Consider the following 8,945-nt stretch of genomic DNA (forward strand, 5'->3'; position numbering starts at 1 on the left):
ACACACACACACACACACACACACACACACACACACACACACACACATATACACACACACACAAATACACATTTGTTTATCAGTTCTTCTGTCAATGAACTTTTATGTTGTTTATACCCATTGGCTATTATGAGTGATGCTGTTATGGTATGTGTTCTATGACATTATTCTTGGGGAGATGTGAACAAATCTTTACTCCCTAGAAAGGAAACCAAGAGCCCAAAGTAAGGATACTGCTAAAGCTCAACTTGGTGAACTAATGAATTTTATTGGGATTATTTCTAGGAATATGGGTGAGGGGTTACTTATAGGAGCAAAAGTTACAGAGACAGCTAGCTGCATCACCAAAAGCCCACCCAGCATGGGTGACAATTCACAAATGTTGGAAATCATGAGTATATTCCACAACCTCTAAGAAACTCAATAGGTTGAAGAACATTCTTTCTAGATAGTTCAGTTGGTCTGAGCCTCTTCCAGTCTCAGCACACTTGAGGGTGACTCTCAGCAGTCCTTGCTGGTCATATATGCTTGTGGAGAGAGGGTCCTATTGAATCTGGTTAATTTCAGGGACTTCCTGCAGCTGTTTTGAGTTGTATAAGGCACTTAAGGAGCTTCCTTGTAGGATGGACTATTTTAGCTCCCCACAGAACATCCTGATGTTTAACCTCTCTGCAAATATCCTGGGTCTTAAGCTACTCTCTAAGACAGCAGGTTTTAATCTTGGTGGAAATGGCTTTATAACAGTGTGCAAGTATCTTTCTGAGCCCCTGTTCTCAATTCTTTTGGATACATACTTAGAAGTGTAATTGATGGATGCTATGATGCTTCTGTATTTAATGTCTTTTAAAGAACTGCTGCATTATTTTCTACAACTCTTGTACCATTTTGCATTCCCATAAGCCATAAATAAACATTCAAATTTCTCTGTACTGTGCCAATGCTTCACTATAATATTTTTGAAAATATCTATATTACAAAAAAAAAAGTTCAAAAGTATTATATCACTTGCTCAAAGTAACAGTATGAATGTGTGGAAACAGTAAGCAGTGGCGTTGTTTCAGCTTTTTTTATTATTGGGAAAATTAAAGAATCTGTATTCTTTGAGAGTCTCTCCTGTGTTTATTTATTGATTCTGAGTTGCAGAAGAAGGCAGCTCACACATTGAGAAAATATTTCATAAAAGGAGGCATGCTCTTCTCTCAAGGTACCAAAGAAAATAAATGGCTACATAAATACCAGGAAGGATGTAGGCTAGCTGCTGAGTGGCTGGCATTAGTAAGATACTGGGAATTGTTATCGAAGAATGCTTTGACAGAGTTCAGGATCCCCAAAGAGGCTGTACATTGCGTTCCACTCTAGCAGAGTCTGAAGGCATGGGAAGCCATTCACAAAATATTTGCTGGTCACTTAAAAGCAAGGGACAAACTGGGTAATTTCCTACAGAATCTTCAAATTCTCTCATTCTACAGACTATTTCAAATAGACTTGAAACTTATTCTTTGTGGCAATGGAAAAATCTCATTTCCTTAATCACTTCATCCTTCATCTATAGAGAACACAGACTCCCATACTCAATAAAGTTTCTTACTTTCAGAGTCTACTAATATCTCAGAAAAGATATCCAAAAGATGTCTAGTTGATAGCTCTGGAGAGGACAGGAGGTCCACAAGGAGAGCAACAGAACCAAAAAATTTGAGCACAGGGGTCTTTCCTGAGACTCATACTCCAACCAAGTACCATGCTTGGAGATAACCTAGAACCCCTGCACAGATGTAGTCCATGGCAGTTCAGTGTCCAAGTATGTTCCATAGTAATGGGAACAGGGACTGCTTCTGACATGAACTGATTGGCCTGCTCTTTGATCACTTCCCCCTGAGGGGAGAGCCTTACCAGGCCACAGAGGAAGACAATTCAGCCACTCCTGATGAGACCTAACAGACTAGCATCAGAAGGAAGAAAAAGAAACCCTCCCCTACCAGTGGACTTGGGGGGGGAGTGTATGGAGAAGGGAGAGGAGGGGAGGGGTTGGGAGGGGAGAAGGGAGGGAACTAGAGAGGGGATATAAAGTAAATAAAGTATAATTAAAAAAAAGATGTCTAGTTGAGTAGGGGTCTTGAGTCTTTCTTTGGGCAGGATTTTCTTTTTTCTTTTTCGGTAACAGGACAGTCTCACTTTGTAGTCCTGGTTGATTTGGAACTAACTATGTAGACAAGGGTAGCTAGCCTCAAACTCACAGAGAGCTGCCTACCTCTGTCTCCTGAGTGCTAGAATTAAAGATAAATGCCACCATAGCCCATTTTGGATGGGCAATGTTTATGTAGCCTTGTTGAGTTGTTTTTCCTGTTCTCCCTGTGAAGGTGTAATGGGGTTGTGATTTTGGTCTGATATTGAAGACCACACCAGTATATGACTTTTATGCATTTTGAATGATGAAGGGTAGATAGAAGGTATCAGGCTTAAGGTATAACAGCTTAGAAGAAAGCTCTAGCAATGACTCCATGTATCTATATAGTTATTCATGTATCAGGTGTCTTTTCACAGTGCCCTGTAGGGAATTTTCAAGTCTGTGTGACTTGATTTATGCTGTGAAGAACCAATTCTGATTCTCTCGGTGTTCAAAATCACACCTAGTTTCCTTGCTATGGTGAAGTAGGAATTGGAATGGTCCACTTTACCGTAAAGAGGTTAGACAATAAATGACTTTGACTATTATTATGTATTCTGACCACATGTATTAAAGACCATTTCAGGAAAATATTAAAATGAATGAAAACTATTATAGAAATTATCTAAAAATGCAGGTAATGAGAAGATGACATGATGTAGATACTAGTAAACCACATGCCTCTGAAACACCAGAAGGAAATAATGACGCAAATTATTGAAAAAAAAATAGCAAGGGTGCTCCTCCTCCTCACCCGTGTGCTCTTCCATTCCTGTTTCACCTTTGAAGTCTCTCATTAGAGGCTTTAACGGCCTAAACAGTAAGTAATGAGTGAAGAGCCTCGCCTCATGAGTCACTTAACAAGGTAGCATGAAGTGCTGTAGTGGCAACTGTCCTGGCTCTTCCAGCTTTTGACAGGGAGTAGAGAGCACACTGCCATTGCCTGCTGTGGTTAGGATCTTCAGTGATTCTTTTATCAGACTTAGGGGTCACAACCTATGCCCCAAGACAAGTCAGCTCATCATCAATTCGCCAATTAAGAAAAAGAAATAACAATGGCAGCAGAAAGAGAGGTTTTATTCAGTGTGGCTACGTTAGGAAGAGGGACAAAGTGATCAGCGAACATCCCAAGTACATCTTCACAATCCTGAAGATCAAAGTTTAAATCACAGGGGCTTACCTCTACCAAAGGAAGACTGCCAGAACTCCCCGCCCCCTCACCACACACAACATGCTCTGCTTGCTACTTAATCATAAGTTAAGTAGTTTCCCTCTGCCGTATGCCCTGGCCATGGCGGAGCCTCACCACAGTGCTTAACGCAGTGGCATTCTATGGACTAGGTTCTCCTCAACTAGGAGCTAAAATAAACTTTTCTCTTTAAAGGTTGGTTTTCTCCGGTGTTTCACAGTGACAGAGCTGACATCACACTGACGTCACACATTTCCTCCTGAGAACCACACAGCGTGGAGTGCGGATAGGAGAGAAGTTACTGATACTTCTGTTCAACTATAGCCAAAATAGAGATGACTGCTTTGTTGTTGTTGAAATTCCTGATTTGTAAATTGGCGAGTGCAATAGAAAGTGATTTAAAGAGAAAAGTGAGGTGCTTGCATTAATCCCAGATGCAAGGAATTAACATGTTTATGTAGACATGATTTCGGATGACCCATCAGGTTCTGTAGAACTTACAGAACAACTCAAGATCAACCTAAACTAGACATCATTAAAATCAACAGATGGAGTCAAGGCCAACAGAACCTAGGCCAGTGCTTACCCAAACTTTCATCTACCTAATTACATCTCCCTTGGTGTTAGAGACCACTGAGACCAGCCTCTGCTTCTAGAGGGCAGCTCTACAAGCTGTTGGCTGCTCTAGTCAGTGCAGGGTCAATGGTAGCTCACAAGCTTTGGCGTCCTGTTTTTATCCATGCAACCGCTTTCTCTCAATTTTAATTACCTGGACTTTAGCAATTGTAGTAAGAACCCTAGGGGAATGTAATACATCGCATGCATCACACAGTGAGGCTAGCAGGGATCCAGCCCCATTTCACAATTTTCACACCCTCTCATGAACAAAGTCCCCGCCTACGTATGCTTTAATGCCTTATCCAATCAATTGCAAAATATAGAGTTAGGAAAAAAAAAATCAGAATTAGAACCTGGAGTTTTCATTTTCGTTTTATGACCTGTCATTGGGTAAGTTTATCTTTAACCACAAAAAACTCAGTGAATAAAATAGGTTACAGCAGAATTATGAACCACAAAACTTATAACCCTTTGAGAAACAACAAAAAAACAACAGTATTTGTAAGTTAGAAATAAATTGTTGACAGTAACCCACCAAGTTCTCTGGGAGTTGTAAGGCTTCAGGTCATTTCATCTTGGTCCCCAATTTCTGACTGAATTCACACCCTCACATTGAAAGTTTTGGCTGCTTCAAAGTCATGTGACTCCATGAAATATTTAAGCTCACCATCATCTTAAATGATGGGCTTTGGAATGATTATGGGTTCTCATTGGGTTATTTAAAAATCAAAGGTTTGGGTTCTGAACACTCCAGTAATCTCTACTTGAGGGGTCAAAACAGAGGACAGGGACAATCTCTAGGACAGGGGCAAGCAGCTTGGACACCAGTTTCTGCTGCTTCCCTTTTTTGCTTTGTGTGACTAAGTGAAATGCTCTTTGTCCCATGTCCAGAGTCAGAGACATCCCTGCCACGCAGCACACAGGTTTATAACTCCGGGCAAAGGTTTCAGCAAACGCAGATTTCTTCCGTCTGAAGTCCACCTGTGTGTATTGTCTCTGAAACTGAAACAGAGCATTTTTGTCCAAATCTCTCTCACCTCAGAACCTTCGGTAACAGGGACAAGAGCTGCCAAAAGGCTTCTTACTGCTTGGTTGATAACAGCTGGGGTTGCCCTAGGGATACCCAAGCTTTTATCTATTAGTCTCTTTTCAAACTGAGATAATGTCAACACTGACCCAGGCAGGCCAGAACAAAGGAATAGTGTCCATTGTAATGTTTACTGATTGTAAATGGAAAGAGTATAACACAGGGAATCGATGGAAATGTGCTTCTTGTCCAAAGCAGCCATTATATTACAATTGGCAAACCCTTTTCAGAGATGGAAGGATTTAAAACAAACACAAAACCAGGACAAGTCCTGGGGAATTTGTGGCTATCATATCATGATCTAGGTACATGTTTGATAATATTACTCATGATCTTCAATGACTGCATTTCCCTGTCCCTTCAGCCCAACTCCTCCCACAAAGATAGGAAACAGGGATGGTACGTGACCTCCTTCTGCCCCTCCTGGGTATCCCTGAGACATTTATTTCTTTAACATCTTACACAAACATGACTCCAGTAATAATTTACTGTCACCATTGTGCCTATTCGCAGTGATATGGTTTGACTGTTTGAAATCCATATGACAATACCATTTAAAAAGTGTCTTACTGGAAGCCAACGTAATGATGCCATATTCACTTTTGTGAGTAATTCTATGTGTCTCCAAAGTAATAGGATTCAGTAATATCGGGCATTGCCTCTGTCTTGAGGCAGAGTCCAGGTATGGGGTTGACCTTTGAGTTGCTCTGTCTAGAAAGGAGCCAATTACCCCAGGGAGCACTTGAAAATAAAAAAGCAACCAGGCAAGATGAGAACATATTCCCGGCCATTCCTATAAGCTTTAATGAGATACCCTTGATAAGTGAAAGTCACATGAATGGCAGCAAGCTTAATTTCTTAAGAAGTTCACTGTCTAGTGAGAAAGAATGGAAAACAGAACCTTAAAAATAAGAGTTACAGGGCTATAGAAGGATATATGCAGTGTGCTCTCAGCCCTCCCAATGCAGGTAGCCAGGGAGAGCCAGGATGGCCTTTAGACATCCAACAAAGCTAGAGCAGTCAACACAGCTTGTTTGAAGATGACAGAAGCTTTCCAAATAAATCAGACTGTTTCCAGAGATGTTCCAAGTGACTTAGCTCCTTCCTAGCCTCTCTGCATCCATTGCATCCTAGGTAAACAGAAGAAGGGCTGGAAACAAGGCTCCTTAGACACAGATTGGTGCTTTGGTTTTGCCATTTTTAAATATGCATGCTCAAGAAAGTGTGATATGACCAGTCGATGCATGTCTAGTTTTAATCTGCAATGATCTCATCAGGGAAACCCACATTTCCATGTGCTTCTGACACATCATTGGGAACCTTCCAACTCCTCTCTTCTAGGGCTTAGAAAATTCTTATGGCAGCTCAGTATCCAAGTGGGTTCCCTAGTAAGGGGAACAGGGACTGTCTCTGACATGAACTCAGTGATGGGCTCTTTGACCACCTCCCTCTGAGGGGGGAACAGCCTTGCCAGGCCACAGAGGAGGACAATGCAGCCAGTCCTGATGAGATCTGATAGGCTAGGGTCAGATGGAAGGGGAGGAGGACCTCCCCTATCAGTGGACTTGGAGAGGGGAATAGGAGGAGATGAGAGAGGAAGGGTGTGATTGGGAGGAAATGAAGGAAGAGGCTACAGCTGGGATACAAAGTATATAAACTGTAATTAATATAAAAATAAAAATTTAATTGAAAAAAGAAAATCCTTAAGTTATTTTCAATTCTAGGGTGTTCCTGTTTTAAACCCATGTAAAACTGAGCAGCTTCCTGAGTTGACATTTATCTGCCATGTTTTTCTTTCACAAGTCAGTTCTTTCTTGCCTTCCAAACAGAACTTCTGATTGTTTCCACCTCCTCACAACCCCATGCTGGGATTATAGGCGTATATACCTACCCCATAATGGCTGTTGGTGCTTTCTTTGGTTTACATGATTTGAGATTTTATTTCACTCAATATTTGTCCTTGCTTTCTCCTTTGTGTACATTTGATTGTGTTCTGAGTATCCTTGAGCAAGTACTGTGAGCCTGGCTGTTTATTTCGACATGAGGCCTCATTTTATACCTAAAAGCCCAGATGGGTATTCGTTTCTTGTAAAGCTGACCTGATCTGGGAATGCCCTTAGAAGTGGCAAACGGACCCTGAGGCTGTGGAGAGAGCTCATGATTCGGAAAGCACATGCATCTTCTAACCCTGCCTTGGTTCTTTGTGCTCCTTGACTCACGGTGGCTCTTACAAACTCAGGGAAACTTCTGACCAGCTTGCCTTGTGACAGAATGAGGCTGGATGTTGGAAACGTCTTTTCCCAATAGCCTTTTTATTTTTATTTTTTTTAAATTTTTATTCTCCTAGGCATTGATTATGTGACCATTTTTCTGGAGGAGGACTTAAGAGGCTGAGAAGAATTAGGTATTGCAAGAATGGATCCTGTCAGCTGGGCTCATGCCTGTAACCCCAGCACTCAGGAAGACAGAGACAGGAGGATTTCTGTGAGTTCAAGGCCAGCCTGGTCTACTAAGGGAGTCCAGGACAGTCAAGGCGACACAGAGAAACCCTGTCTCAAAAAAGAAAACAAAAAAGAATGGGTCCTGGCAGTGCAGGCTGGGATCACTCCAAATGTGTCTTTCATCTGTGTCCACTGCCCCATAATCTGTAGAGTTGTATAAGTTTGTTGATTAGGACTGACCTCAGGAGTTTTCAGCCATGTTTGGACAGAGGTTGGATACCACATCTGTTATTCTGGAAACAAGGAGGTAATATATAGTGGAAAGGTTATTTTGGAATAATGTTTTCAAAATCCACTTCCAGAGAGGGAAGTTAGGTTAGTAGGCAAATATTTGCCACATGGTATGAGGGCTGAGTTCAGACCCCAGCATTCAAATACAAGCCAGGTATGGCAGGATGTGCCCATAATCCCAGAACTGGGGGCTTCTTGACTGGCTCTAGGCAATCAATGAGCTCAATGGAGAACAGCTGAAGATACTTAATATTGACCTCTGGCCTACACACACACACACACACACACACACACACACACACACACACACACACCCCATATGCTACTTCTAGTTCAAAAGTATATATTGTTCACCAATTAGCACACTTAAACATATTTTTTCATTGGGTCTGTTAATGTGATAGAATTTACCAACAAATACCTTAGTCTGGGTACAATTCATTTAGTGGGTAATTTATGCAAATAAGGTACACAGTTTAAATATTTTTTTAGCACAGGCTCAGAATTATACAATTATCACCACTATTTAACTTTAGAAGCTTTCCAGCACCTTCAGAAGAAATCCTGCATCTAATAGCTATTATTACCAACTTGCTCTTTCTCCATCCACCTCAGCCTTGGGCAACCAGTACTGTAGTTTCTGCTCTGTGGAGTTTTCTGTTCAGGTAAATGGAATCAGACGGTCTTTTGTGACCAGTGTCTTTCTCTTAGCATCTGTTTCCTTAGCATCTTAGGTTCTTCTGGGCTGTAGTGCATATCAGTAGTTTTATTCTTTTAATTACCAAGTAGTTTTTCACTGTGCAGTCATTCCACTTGTGTACAGCACATTTTGTTTATCTATCCACAGCGGAAGAACATCTGAGTTATCTCCACCTTTGGGCTATTAATAATACTGCTACAAGCATTTGAATATGAGTATGTGGATATGCTTTTGTTTCTCTTGGGAAAAACAGGTGACATTCTCGATAATATGTTATCTACATGTTTAATCTGCTAGGAATTGATTTAAAAACAAGACCACAAAGAAAACTTTTCCCAAGAAATTATTAAGGACTGAAACTCAAAGGAGGTCATTACTGGGACTGATATAAGACCATCTAGACAGGTTGTTTCAGCTCTGACAACCTGGATGGCAAAGGTGGTTAATAAAATTGT

Source organism: Psammomys obesus, unplaced genomic scaffold (genome assembly GCF_907164565.1).
Source record: "Psammomys obesus unplaced genomic scaffold, mPsaObe1.curated_primary_1811, whole genome shotgun sequence".
Taxonomy (NCBI): domain Eukaryota; kingdom Metazoa; phylum Chordata; class Mammalia; order Rodentia; family Muridae; genus Psammomys; species Psammomys obesus.